Source organism: Anomaloglossus baeobatrachus, unplaced genomic scaffold (genome assembly GCF_048569485.1).
Source record: "Anomaloglossus baeobatrachus isolate aAnoBae1 unplaced genomic scaffold, aAnoBae1.hap1 Scaffold_3027, whole genome shotgun sequence".
NCBI classification, from domain to species: Eukaryota; Metazoa; Chordata; class Amphibia; order Anura; family Aromobatidae; genus Anomaloglossus; species Anomaloglossus baeobatrachus.
The window spans coordinates 80,001-93,318 of NW_027442453.1; the positions used below are offsets into that span (position 1 = coordinate 80,001).

Below are 13,318 nucleotides of genomic sequence, written 5' to 3' on the forward strand. Positions count from 1 at the left end.
TACATCCCAAATGATGCTTTTTCGGATATGTTGGTAGTGGGAATGTCTAATGGGATGGCTCAGGTACTTTAGTTTTTTTATTGGGGGGGGGGGCGCAGCTTGCTAGCGCTGTGCTGCTCCTTGGCGGAAGGGGTAGGAAAAGTGGTGGTGAAATACCCGCACTGGACAGCCGAAAGGCGGAAAATTTCCCTAAAGCCCGTGGTGTTGGCTAGTTAATGCCTAGTTAAAAGCTGCGACCAAAGTTTATGCCAAAGTAAAGAGGAGAGTGGTTTTTCCCTATACCTCTCTCCAAGATTGAAAAATGAAATAAAAGTATTTTAATTTATAAGAGAACGGTGTTGTGTCTTTCTAAGGGGAAAAAGGTGGTGGTTGGGTCCTGGCAGTCAGATTCCCTTAAAAAATAAATAAAAAAATCTGTCTCAAAATAGTGTTATCACACTTTAATTTACAAACAGAAAACCATTCAGAATATGGATTTAGTTGCAGGGATGTGTCACTCAAGGCCGTGTTTCTGATTCAATAAATTTAGTGTTTAAATCGGCAGGATATTATCAGTGTCTCACTAGCTATCTTGTAATTGCTGGTCCAACCACACCTCCAGAACTCATTAGCAGTAGAAATGGCTAGCTGCATGTGAACGGAGCCTCGAACTTCCCATCAGTGACTTCAAATGAACTTCGGGTCAAGCCCGGTTCCAAAAATAAACTTTAACAAATTCAGCTGGACCAACAGAACATGAACTTCCAAAGGTTTGCTCATCTCAGCAGCTCTCTGTCACTATACAATGTACACAAAGCTGTCAATTAAAGGTGTAGGCAGGGTCATATAGAGCAATATAAAACATATAGGACCGTAGGTTACATATAATAGGTAACAACTCGGATTAACTGATAGCTTAAATTAAAGAGTCTTTAAATTTACCAGTATAGAAAATACCCAAGAACCAAACGTGATTAAAATGTACAAACATTTTATTTTTAAATATTCATAGGGTATAACAATTGATGATCACAATGAAAGACTGAGACATAAGAAGTGATGGAGGGAAAGAAACCCCACGTGACCCAGGAAAGGATACTAGATCTCAAAGTGATCCGCCCAAGTGCCTAGATAGGCAGCTGATTGCCCAAGTGCAGAAATTTTGCCCAAAAAGAGATAAACCAGTCTCAATACATGGCATAAAAGGGGCAAGATGGCTTACCAAGCTGGCAGATCACCTGGTACGACCCGGGTATACACGTGGGGACCGGCGTCCCAACACGTGTTTCGCCTGATGTGCTTCGTCGGGGGACAGATGACACTTTGAGATCTAGTATCCTTTCCTGGGTCACGTGGGGTTTCTTTCCCTCCATCACTTCTTATGTCTCGGTCTTTCATTGTGATCATCAATTGTTATACCCTATGAATATTTAAAAATAAAATGTTTGTACATTTTAATCACGTTTGGTTCAGGGTCATATAGAGCGCAGCATTCCAAGCTCTGCTCAGCCTGTAGGAGAGAAAACAGATTCTCATACTACTGATGTACCCAGAAAACTAAGTGATACATCGCTAGAATTAGGGTCTCTGCCCCAATGTAACATCACCGGTGTCCCTACAGATTTCCTCACCCTCCTCCCGGCAAGGATGCTAGCAAGCTCTCCATTCTGACCGCTCTGCATATAGTCTCCAGCGACCCCCGAAACTTTCTGTTCTTGGGGCTTGCTCACACAGCACAGTTCTCCTGTAAGCGTGCTTACAGCACGCGCGCACTCTCCCTTCTTCTTAAAGTGGCAGGCAGCGAGCTTAATCTGGAAAAGAGGCACTGGGTATTCATGGCATCCTCTCCCTTAGGGAGGTGTCTGAGCAACACATGTCAGTATGTTAGCTAGTTATTAGATCCCTTGTACTAGTTCCAGAATCTGAGATCCTGAGTCTGTTTCAGTTCTGTGTTCCAGAACCTAAGTCCTTTCCAGTCCTGTGTTCCTGTACCCATGTATCAGTCTATTCCAACTGTCCTGCCAGTACCTGCTGTCCCACCAGTACTAGCCATCCTACCAGTACCTGCCTGCCAGTCTGATCCAGCTATCCGGCCTATACCAAAATCCATACCTGCATTCCTGACCCCGGGGGTCAGCTGCCTCAGAATCGGGGACTAGCCTGGAGTGGTACCTGGTAGGTACCTTCCAGCACGAGCCTAACCTTCACTGTCTAATGAAGATTAGGTAGTTGCTTAGTCACGCCCCCTCCAAGGTAAGCTTGGACCCGTGGTGCAGTGGGTCCACAACCACCAGCATGCCAGTTTGCTCAGGCCATGGACCCCCTTGACTCCATCTCCTGGCATTGTACCAGATGTCGTTCCACGAGCGGGAACAGCAGGATCAGAGCCTGACCCACCTGTGATCCGTTAACATTCGTTAAAACGCTCTGAAGTTGCACCTATTCAGCCCACACTTCTGACACAGCCAATTACTTCTGCACCTAGCGCTGGACTAGTTTGTCTGCTCCCCCCACGGTTTGACGGTGACCCTAAGCAATTCCTTTGGCCCCATCCGACGGAAACTAATGAGATAGAAGTTCAAAGTGGCATTTATCATGTCCCACCAGGGAGGAGAGGCTCTTGCATGGCCTAACATTTTATGGAAGAGAGGGAATCTACAAGTCTCCAACCTGCGTACTGTCCTGGAGGTATTAAACGACCTGGGTTTGAGTCAAATCCGCAGCATCTTCTCAGACTGCACCAGGGAAGTCTTACAGTAGGTCAATATGCAGTCTGTTTCTGCACCCTGTCCTCTGAACTTGGTTTGAATAATGAGGCGTTGGTAGTTGCATTCTGGGAGGGCCTGACCAGGAGAATTAAAGTACGAAATAGCAGGCCGAGATCTTCCCACCTCCGCAGAAGACCTGTTTTTTCTGGCTACGCAGATCAACCTCAGGTTTCAGGCACTCTCTAAAGAGGTGGTCCGTGAGAAGAGGTCGATGTGCCTGGCCCCGAACTTACAAAGACCAATCATTCTGCAGTCTTCTGCTTCCACAGCTCCTCCAGAACCCATGCAAATTAACCGAGTAAAGCTGGCTAAACACTGCCAGGAACTCTGTCGCACCAAAGGAAACTGCTTCTACTGTGGTAGTCCAGAACATTTTTTTTCATTCCTGTCCTCAGAAGCTGGGAAACTCCCAAGCCTAAAGTCTATTGGAGAGGCTACCAAGGGCGAGAGCATCTACTCTCTGCCTCTCACTGTCAGTTTCATGTGGCAACACCCGGGTTCCTCGAGTCAGCCAATCTGGACGCTAGTTCCGCAGGAAACTTCTTGCAACAGGCCATGGTGGATCAGTACCAAATTCCCATCCACCATCTTCAGAAGTCATCTGGTGGTGTCATCACTTGATGAGAGAATCCTATTTGAGGCTGTCCACTTCACTACTACACATATTGAGAGTAGAGTGTGAATGCTGCACTCCAAGAAGATTGCCTTCTATACGCAGCCAGGTCTGGCACATGGACTGCTTCTAGGTCTGCCGTCGCTACAAATTCATGCTCCCGTCTTGGGCTAAAAATCCAGTGAGATGATTCAACTGGGTCAATCTTGCCAAGAAAAGGTCTCGTTCTTCTCAGTCCCACTCAACCACTGGCGACTGTCAAACCTAACGGGTCTGCCACCCGCCTACTGGTCACAAAGTCCGAGTTTCTCCTATCCTCATCGTCAAATCTACTATCTGTCCCGGGTGAAGAACCAAGCTATGTCAGAGTACATCGAAGAGAATCTGGCAAGGGATTTATTCAGTTATTCTTTTCTCCGGCTCCTGGGTCTTTCTTTGTGAATTAGAAAGATGGTTCTCTCCGTCCCTTCATTGACTGTAGGAGCCTCAATCAAATCGCGATCATAAACATATATCCGTTGCCTCTCATTCCATAATTATTTGATCACCTCAGAGGATTCAGGATTTTCAGGAAGGTCAATCTGCATGGTGCTTATAACCTGATCCGCATATGCCAAGGGGAAGATTGTAATATCGCCTTTAACACTTGGGACAGTCACTACGAGCATCGGGTACTGCCATTTGGGCTCAGCAACGCCCCTGCAGTCTTCCAAGAATGCGTAAATTACATTTTCCGCAATCTCCTCTGCTCTTGTGTGACAGTTCAACAGGACGACATCCTGGTATTCTCTCCTGATCTGCCCACTCACAGGAGGAATGTTTGTCTGGTCCTGAAGAGAGAGAAAAACACCAGTACACAAAGTTTGAGAAGTGCGGGGTTTTTTTGAGCAGACCTCTATTCTTTGTACGGGTTACAGTATCTCAGATACAGGGCTGAGGATGGATCATGAGGTGTCTGCAATTCTGAAATGGCCTCGCCCTGATGGTGTATAGGCTATCCAATGGTTTCTGGGATTCGCTAATAGTTAACGTCAAATTTATTCCGCATTTCTCGTCTTGAACAGCTCAAAATTATGCCCTGATCCGCAAGGGGGCTGATCCTAAGTGCTGGACTCCAGAGGCCTGCTTTCACCTCTCTGAAGTAGGCCTCATCAGCTCCAGTGTTGCACAGACCAAAGGTCAATAAACAGTCCTTTATGGAGGTGGATGCTTCTTCCTCTGGAGCCGGGCAGTCCTCGCGCAGAAATCTATCGGGCAAATGGTAACCTGTGGTTACTTTTACAAGGCCTTCTCCCACCCGCAATTATTTAACTGACGACCATGAGTTGCTGATAATTAAGATGACTTTGGAGGAATGGCGTTACCTACTTGAAGTGGCAGTCTTCAGTTGTCATTTATACCAATCATAAGAACTTGGCTTAGCTCCAGTCCGCACAAAGGCTGTATTCGGCTCCAAGCTAGGTGGTCGCTGTTTTTAGCCCACTTTGGCTTCGTTTTACCCATCACACTCCCCCTCCCACTAGCCAGCAGTGGCTACTGTGTCCAGGGTTCCTGCCACCAGCTCAAGGAGCACACTTTGGGCGCTCGCACACCTATTCTTAAACGGCCAGCGAGCTTTAACTCGGAAGTACCTCTCAGCCCATATCTGAGAGGCACTAGGTATTGAAAACATTGTCCCCCTATGGGAAGTGGTCTAATCGCTAGTTCTCATGTCCATTTCCCGTGTGCTGAAGTTCTGCTGTATTGCTAACACCTATAGATATCAGGTGAACCTGCCGTACCCACAGTTACACCTATCCATTACAGCCGTGCCCACCGTACCAACTGCATCTATCTGTACCAGTCATACCCACAGCTGCCCCTATCCTTACCAGCCATGCCTGTCTACAGCTGCCAACTGGTCTGCATCGTAGCACATTAGAGACTGTCCGTGCCCTATCCCCAATCCCTGGAGCCTGTTGTCACAGTACTGCATCTCCCTGTGTAGCACCTGGCATCTACTGGCAGCAAAGCCCATCCTCACCATTAGAGGCTCTGGTGAAAACCAGTTAGGTGCTTAGTTACACACTTCAGGTAAGTCTGTGCTGCGGCCCAGTGGCTCCACTCCACCGTTCGCAACCCTGAGCATAAGTGTTTGCCCAGGCCAAGAATCCCGTTGGCTCCAGTAGTAAGCCCGTAGTCATGCAGTAAGAGATGGTCTGTCAATGGAAGCAACCAGACCATATCCTGACCTACTTATGGTCAGTGGACATCTGCTTGCAAGCCTTGAAACCCACTTCTCCACCTGATCCTTTTCCGGCTTTAGTCACCACCCCAGTAGCATATCCAGCTCCAATCTCTGGTACTCTATTGTCTGCTCCTCTGCGGTTTGGCAGCAATCCCAAGCAACGCAGGGGATTCATTAATCAGTAACCCTTGCACTTTGAACTTTTGTCTTGAACAGGGCCAAATTAGCCTTTATGATGTTGCACAAGATCGGTGAGGCCCTTTCATGGATCAATGCATTATAGGAGAGAAGTGATCCATTCATCTTGGACCTGCTAACCTTACTGAGGGTATTCTGCAAGGTATTCGATGAACTGGGTCGAGTTTTCTCTACCGCATCTCCACTCTTTAGACTTTGCCAGTGAAGTCTCCCCGTAGGCCAGTAAGCCAATCATTTCCGCAATCTTGTCCTTTGAACAAGGCTGAAATATTGTGGCACTTTTGCCTTCATACTGGGGAGAATCAAGGATGAATTGGCCGGTCGCTATATGATTCTTTCGTGGACGATCTGGTGTCTCTAACTATCCACATTGATCTCAAGTTCCAAGAACATTCCAGAGAGGTGAACAGAGAGGCGTCACTGCGCCTGGCTCCTACCTCCCAGAGACCCATCATGCCGCAATCCGTGGTTTTTGCTGCTTCTGCTAAGCTCATGTAGGTCGATTGTGTAAACCTGACAAAACCTAGCCAGGATGACTGTCGCACGACAGAGGATTGCTTCTAATGCGGAACTCACCTGAAGCATTTCTGTCCTTTTCGGCTGGGAAACTTCCAAGCCTAGGGTCAGTAGGAGAGGAAATCCTAGGTGAGAGCAAGTACTCCCCATCCTTATCAATATCATATTCTCTGGCGGCACCCAATTCACTGAGTAGCCTATCTGGACTCAGATTCCACTGAAAATTCCCACAACAGGCCATTGTGTATAGGTATCAGATTCCCACTCAACAATTCAAGCTCCCATAGCAGTGTGGTCCATGAATGGAAAACTATCCATGGATGGAGGCTATCCTGTTTGTCACTAAGCAAGTTGAACTCCGGGTAAGAATGCTACACAAGGAAAAGATCGCCTTCTATGTGTTTCCAGGGCTGTCGCCCCCCCTACTACTGAGTCTGCCGTGGCTTCAGATCCATGAGCCTTTCTTGGCCTGGAGATGTGCTGAGGTGGGGTCAGTCCTGTCATAAAAAAAATTATATATATCTATATATATATATATATCTCTCTATCTATCTCTCTATCTCTCTATCTATCTCTCTATCTATCTCTCTATCTATCTATCTATATATATATATATTTATTTGCTCCAGTTTGTTCTTCCCGATCGCCAGTGATGCCTTCTAATCTTCCAGGTCTGCCATCCGCCTACTGGGTGTACGCGAATGTCTTTGACAAGCAGGCGACTGAAACAGTCCCACCACATAGGCCATATGATTGCCCTGTCACCCTACTTCCTTGTTCCTCACTTAGACCTAGCACACACGGTGAATAATACGATATAAAAAAAAAAAATTGCATTCCACTTGGAGCAATATTACTCTATGGGCACACTCCCATGAGCTGTTTTCCCTAAATAGACCGAGAAAACAGTTGCAGCATGCTGCGGGTGTAATGCCATCCTGTTTCGCTCGCACCCATACAAGTCTATGGGGCGAAAGAAACATCGCACTGCACTCGCATTACACCGGTGTAACGCGAGTGCAGTGTGATTCTCGCATCAGTTGGCAATGGAGGAGATAGGGAGATAAATCCCTCTCCTCCGCAGCGCCGGCCCTCCCCTCTACAACCGTGGTCTGATTGCACGATCGGACCACAGTCGTATGACCCTTGCATGACACTCTGCTCCCACTGTGCTGCGAGCGTGAGCAGAGTGTCATGCGAGGACTCGCACATAACCCAGTGTGGCCTCAGCCTTACCCATAGCCTAATTTTCCCAGTGTTTCAGGCGGAGCCTCAAGCCATATCGGAGTACACAAGGAGAATCCTGCAAGGGGATTTATCCAGAAGTCCTACTCACCAGCCAGAGCCAGATTTTTCTTTGATCAACAAAATTTATCACCTACTTTTTGTTACCCCATCTGAGAGCAGCATGATGTTGGCGCAGAGACCACGATTCCAGTGATGTGTCACATACTGGACTGGTTGCGGTCATTTTTATAAAAATCCCTTTTATATACTTCAGATCTACCTTTTATCCAGCGATAATACAGAGCACATGAAAATGGAGGATCACCTGGTAGCAGGTTTACTAGTCCTCTAGTCAATCTCCTGCTGACAAAATACAGGCAAAATATATCTTTGTACCGTGTTAGCCAGTACAGATAAAAAAAATGTTTAAAAGAACGGAGTCCTCAGTGGTTGATACCTTTTAATGGCTAACAGAAAAGATGGTAATAATAGCAAGCTTACGAGACTACTCGGGTCTCTTCATTAAGCTTAGTATACTGAGCCTCTTGAAGAGACCCGAGTAGTCTCGAAAGCTTGCTATTATTACCAGACTGACAAAATAGTGATTTTATCAAAACTACACTAACCACTAAGTGACATATTGCTGGAATCAGTGATTTACAAAAGCAAAAAAGGTCTTGTGTGGGTTCTTAAAATCCAAGTGGTCTTTAGAATAGTTTTTGAACATTCTCGTACCCAAAAGACCAAAAATCTGTCACGGTAAAACTATATTTTCCTAAGTAGTAAATTTTTTTATTTAGAAAGACTAAAATTAATGCATTACCTTAGCATTGAGTTGGGTAAGTAAGGCAAGTTCCTTATTCAAGTGGGCCTTTTGTTCCTCCAATCCGGCAACTAATAAAAAACATATTTATTAATTAGTTACATTTTAAAAAGCTGTGCTTATACAAAAAAAAATAAAATAAAAACAACATACAGCACCCACAAAAAGTTAGGGAGATTTGGCTTTATGGTGAATTTTTAGGATGAATCTAAAATGCTCTCTAACCTTTTCAGGTGAACTTTTCTAAACGTTTGAATGACATGTCCAACTGTTCTGTTTCAGTACTTTTTTTTTTTTTTTTTTACAACTTGCTGTTCTCCAGCAAGGCGCTTATTGGCAAAATTTAGAACTGGTAATTAATCCATTTATCGCCCCTAAATTTTGAAGTTCCGATAGAATTGGTATTTAAACAATCCTCCAGATCATGCTGTTCACATTTTGACATCAAGAAGACACCATTTTGACATCAAGAAAACAAAAATTGATCAACAGTACTTCGCCATTGAGAGGCTTCAAGAAAGATGCTCTTAGAGGGAAGTGGCCATTGAGATTAAAGTGTCACAGAGTGTCAGCAGGTTGCAGCAGAGCTACAGAGAGATGAGAGGAGTCACAGAAAGGCATACCATAGAAGTGGATGTCCTTTGGATACATTCAACATTGATGATCGCTTAATTTTCAACAATGCCTTTCGGAACCAGATGATGTATACAACACAACTACAGGCACAATTAAGTGAGGAGAGAAGCACATCAGATCATTCAAAAAACAGTTTATATCAGCGTGGTCTGCATGCTAAACGACCTGCACGGGTACGTGATCACACCACCAGGCACTGCAATAATCTATGCTGAACGAAGGACCAGTGCTGTTCACTGATCAAAATTGATTCATGCTGAAAAGAAATAATGACTGCCAATGATGTTGGAGACGTCAAGGAGAGTGCGATCCATAAGCCATTGTCACCAGAAGAGTCTACAGTGATGCTGGTGGTAAGAGTGTAGGTAGTTGTGTCTAGTCAATACAAAACTTCCTCACACTGTGTGAATGATGCAGTGACAAGCTCCTACTGTTAGGGTGAACTCTTAACCAGAGATCACTAGTTGCCTACTGCCTGGCCGAATTGGTATGGACCAAGTGCATGCATAAAAGAATTCACACCAGACACAGTCGGATATGAAATCTCTTCTTGGTCACAGTAAAGATGGCATGGAACAGAGCGAGTACAAGCATGCATCCTCTTGATATAGGCTAGGGGCGTACACAAGTTCAGATATACCCATTTAGTGGGACAGTTCATGTGCTAGCCAATGGGGAGATCTGTCTTGCTGTTGATGAGCAGGTCTGACTTCAGTGGATCAGTCCATGGTGATGGTGATGGGAGGGACGTCATCTGGTGGATCCATGCTGATGGTTTGGTCTGTGATGTCATCGGGGGCCATCTTTGAGTTTTTCTGTAAATTGCCTGGCTTATATATAGAGAATTGATTTAATTGAACACACTTCTCACAGTGCTCTATGTCCAGAGGTTAATTAAGTATTTCATCTTATGACTCTCCTCAACAGTCCCCCCTAAATACTTTATTAACCTTCTGACCCACCGTGGTCCTCAAACACATCAGCTCTAATGCTTTAACTGCAACTTTTTTCATTTTGCTATCCGCTATACAAGCAATGCTAAGCCTTTGCCCCCTTGGTACAGACTGTTGATCAGAGTTGATCACATCCCGCACACACAATTCACAGAGACATAGGTAACGTCCCAGTACTTAGAACAGACTAATGCTGAAGAGCTCACCCAGATTGAGATTAATCGATTAGAAAGAGTAAGGCAATTGTAAGAATAAGCTTCTTACCATTATGCTGCAGCTTTTAGCATTACGGTTTCTGAAAGACTGATTCTCAGTCAACATTTGAGTGCTGTCCACGTCTTCGAGACTTTTCTACCTGAATACACCTGGTTGTATCACAACACTAATGGATCTCTACTTGTCTCGGGTCCATAATCTACCACCAGGAGGTCTTCAACAAGATTTCCCTTACGCATGGATCCGATTACCTTCAGTAACACAGAGTAGCACTTTTACGGCTTCAAATACCAACAAATAAGACAATACCAGTTACCTACAAGTGTATGTTATCCTTAAAAAGTCACTTAAACACTTTTGGTTGGTTCAGGTCAGATAATGTTTTTCCCACCATGAGCCCTTATTTGTGTAATGTTCCTATACCCATTGTTCCATTATTTTGGTTATTTCCCATGTATCATCCCCAATCTAGAAATTCTCCATAAAGTTCTATGTGAGATAATCCTGCACTATGTGTGTTGTGACCCTCATTCTGCTGGTATGATGACTCTTTACAGCGGCTGTTGTCTCCAGATGGATTTTCCCTCAAGCTTAATAATAGTTGCTGTGGTCGTGAAAAGCTGGATCGGTCCATCTGATTCTGACTCATGGCTCATTCTGACTTGTCTTTTTAGGATCACCCAGTCTCCTGGCTTGAGACCACGTGCTCCTGACACTGATTTAGGATCTGGAATTGGAGGATACACATGTTTAACACACTATATAGGCAGTTGTATAAGGCTAATACATTACTGGTCAGGATATCACATTATATCTGAAGTATCTGTGAGAAATATAATCACATTGTAGGTGCTAAACCAAAAATATCTTATATAAAAGATCTAATTATTAAGGAAAAGGAAAACGAACATTTGTTACATGATTTTCCAGCGTTCACCGTTATCTTGTGGATCGTTACATGTTTATGTTATAATCATTAAAATTCCAAACAACATACACCCATGTGACTATAAACACAATTAAATATTCCAATAAAGGAAGGGGCAGGGATTGGGGCAATAACCCTAAACTCTCCCTACCTCACAGCGGAGGTCGGCACCCTATAAGGCAAATTGGCACTGCTAAGCTAATACGTGCTGCTAATGTCAGTGAGGAAATATAGAAACCGTGAGATACAGGGGAAAAAGAGGCGTCAATATGCAATTATATATATATAATTCATTACCAAAGATTAAATATTCAAACTCTGCATTTTACATAGCTGTTTGGTAGCTTAAATCAATATGATACAGCAAAATCAAGGACCAAACCCTAAAAGAAATTAAATATCTCCCATGTATAACACGTACCCACTGTATAAATATAATAATAATAAGGCCAGGTAAAGTCATGAGGAGATCTTGTCCAATCACAGACCCTCCACTGTACAAATTCACACTCAGACTAATAAAATAAACGCATATTTGTCAGACACTTAGCATGAAAGAAGCCCAACACGTTTCTCCTCTCTTCACAGTGGCAGACAGGGGTTCATCAGGGGCATCCCCAGGTACTGTAAGATCTTTATAATGACCTCTGCTATAGAATATCTACTTTTACCACTTTTTAGGAACTCAATTTTTACATACCACCAGCATCATGAGTTTTTCAGCAGTAATGTTTTCCATACTGGATATGTTTCAGAGCAGACCTGAAAAGAAATTCACACAACACGCACAAAACTCATATAAACCTACTCATGGTAGATGTATATGACTAATCTGCAATCACCGGAGCAGTAGAGTGGATGAGGGGGTGTTTCTACGAGGTCTTTACAGTTTTTTCTACCTTAATAGACACATCTTACAAGACTGGAGGTGTCTGGCCACCTGGGTACTGAAGCAGTGGTGCCACCCATATCTTGTCCATCCCAACACCTTTGTCACGTGCTAATTGGTTACCTGGGCCATTATTGAGTAGAGCGCTCATGGCAGAGAAAGCTTACTGCCCTTTATCCACAGACCTTCCTCGGTCACTGGCTCCCTACGACTCACACTCCGTTCCTTGCTGAATCGCTTGTTCCTGTAAGGATTTAAGAACACAAGGAGTGACAGATGTCACAGACGACGTGACAGGAGCCACCGAGGTACTGGTACTGGTCTGCATTGGTAAAGGACTCAACTCTAGGCCCATTCACTGCTTCTTTGTTGTCTGCTCCATCAGTCACCGGCTCTTTTGATAACAGGAGAGCGCCTCCACCTGGGCTCATACACACTCTCTACGGTCTTTATAGATTTATCACGTCACACTCCACATTTTCCTATCTTACCCCCCTCCGCTCTACAAACCACAGTGATCGCAAATCTTCATCTCGTTCTCCTATTCCGATGGGAGAGGAGTGAGTGGTTCGATTTTTATTACCTCATGTTGCGTAACCTCAGCATATCCAGTGCAGAATCAACCAGTATCTTGGTATCTGGATCCATCTACGGAAAAACTCAAAATCTGCATTAGCAATGGGCTCATCTGAGACATGTTCAAAACCTGACAATTCTTGTTACATCAGAGCAATCATGAGATATATGTACTGTAAATCTGCTGTATCCTCATTACAGATAAAAATATAAAGACAACTTAATAGAAAAACTCAATTTGATGAACAAATTAAAACCTTAAATAATATGTGTCATTTTCCACATCATCTTTCCCCCCCCTTTTTGAATCTATTATCCAAAACATAATTAGATTCAAAAAGTGTGTGGTCCCAGAGCTCTACATTTGGGCATGAAAGTCACATTGTGTAGATTGTACCTAACCGGAAACACCATAAATATTATGTTATGTGTAACCTTTATAATGGAAAACTATTTCAATGGCTTTTCAACCTTTGCTTGAACCACAGAAATCTGCATTATAATCTTTCTATAAAAAGAAAACAGATGATTCAATACATTATATATAAAAAACACCGAATGCCATAAATCATCCACATACTTTTAAACCAAATTATTGTAATTATGAATAAATTATTAATAAAAAATATTATTTTTATCATTATTATTAACAACAACAATATTAACGTAACACAACCTCTGGATATAGAGGCGTTCATATTTGCAAAATTGAGGACATCAGCAGCAAATTTTCAGCATCTCTGTGATAATTCTGTCCATAAATACTATT

The 13,318-nt window shown here is 43.8% G+C and overlaps 1 long non-coding RNA gene across 1 annotated transcript in view; it reads right to left on the minus strand.

Annotated features, from left to right (window-relative positions):
• The window catches only part of LOC142268477 (uncharacterized), a 40,132-nt gene extending 31,710 nt beyond the window's left edge, over positions 1-8,422 (minus strand). Inside the window, exon 1 of the long non-coding RNA XR_012734159.1 lies at positions 8,352-8,422. This is a non-coding gene — a long non-coding RNA (uncharacterized LOC142268477). The remainder of the gene's footprint in view (positions 1-8,351) is intronic.
• Positions 8,423-13,318: the final 4,896 nt, after the last annotated feature.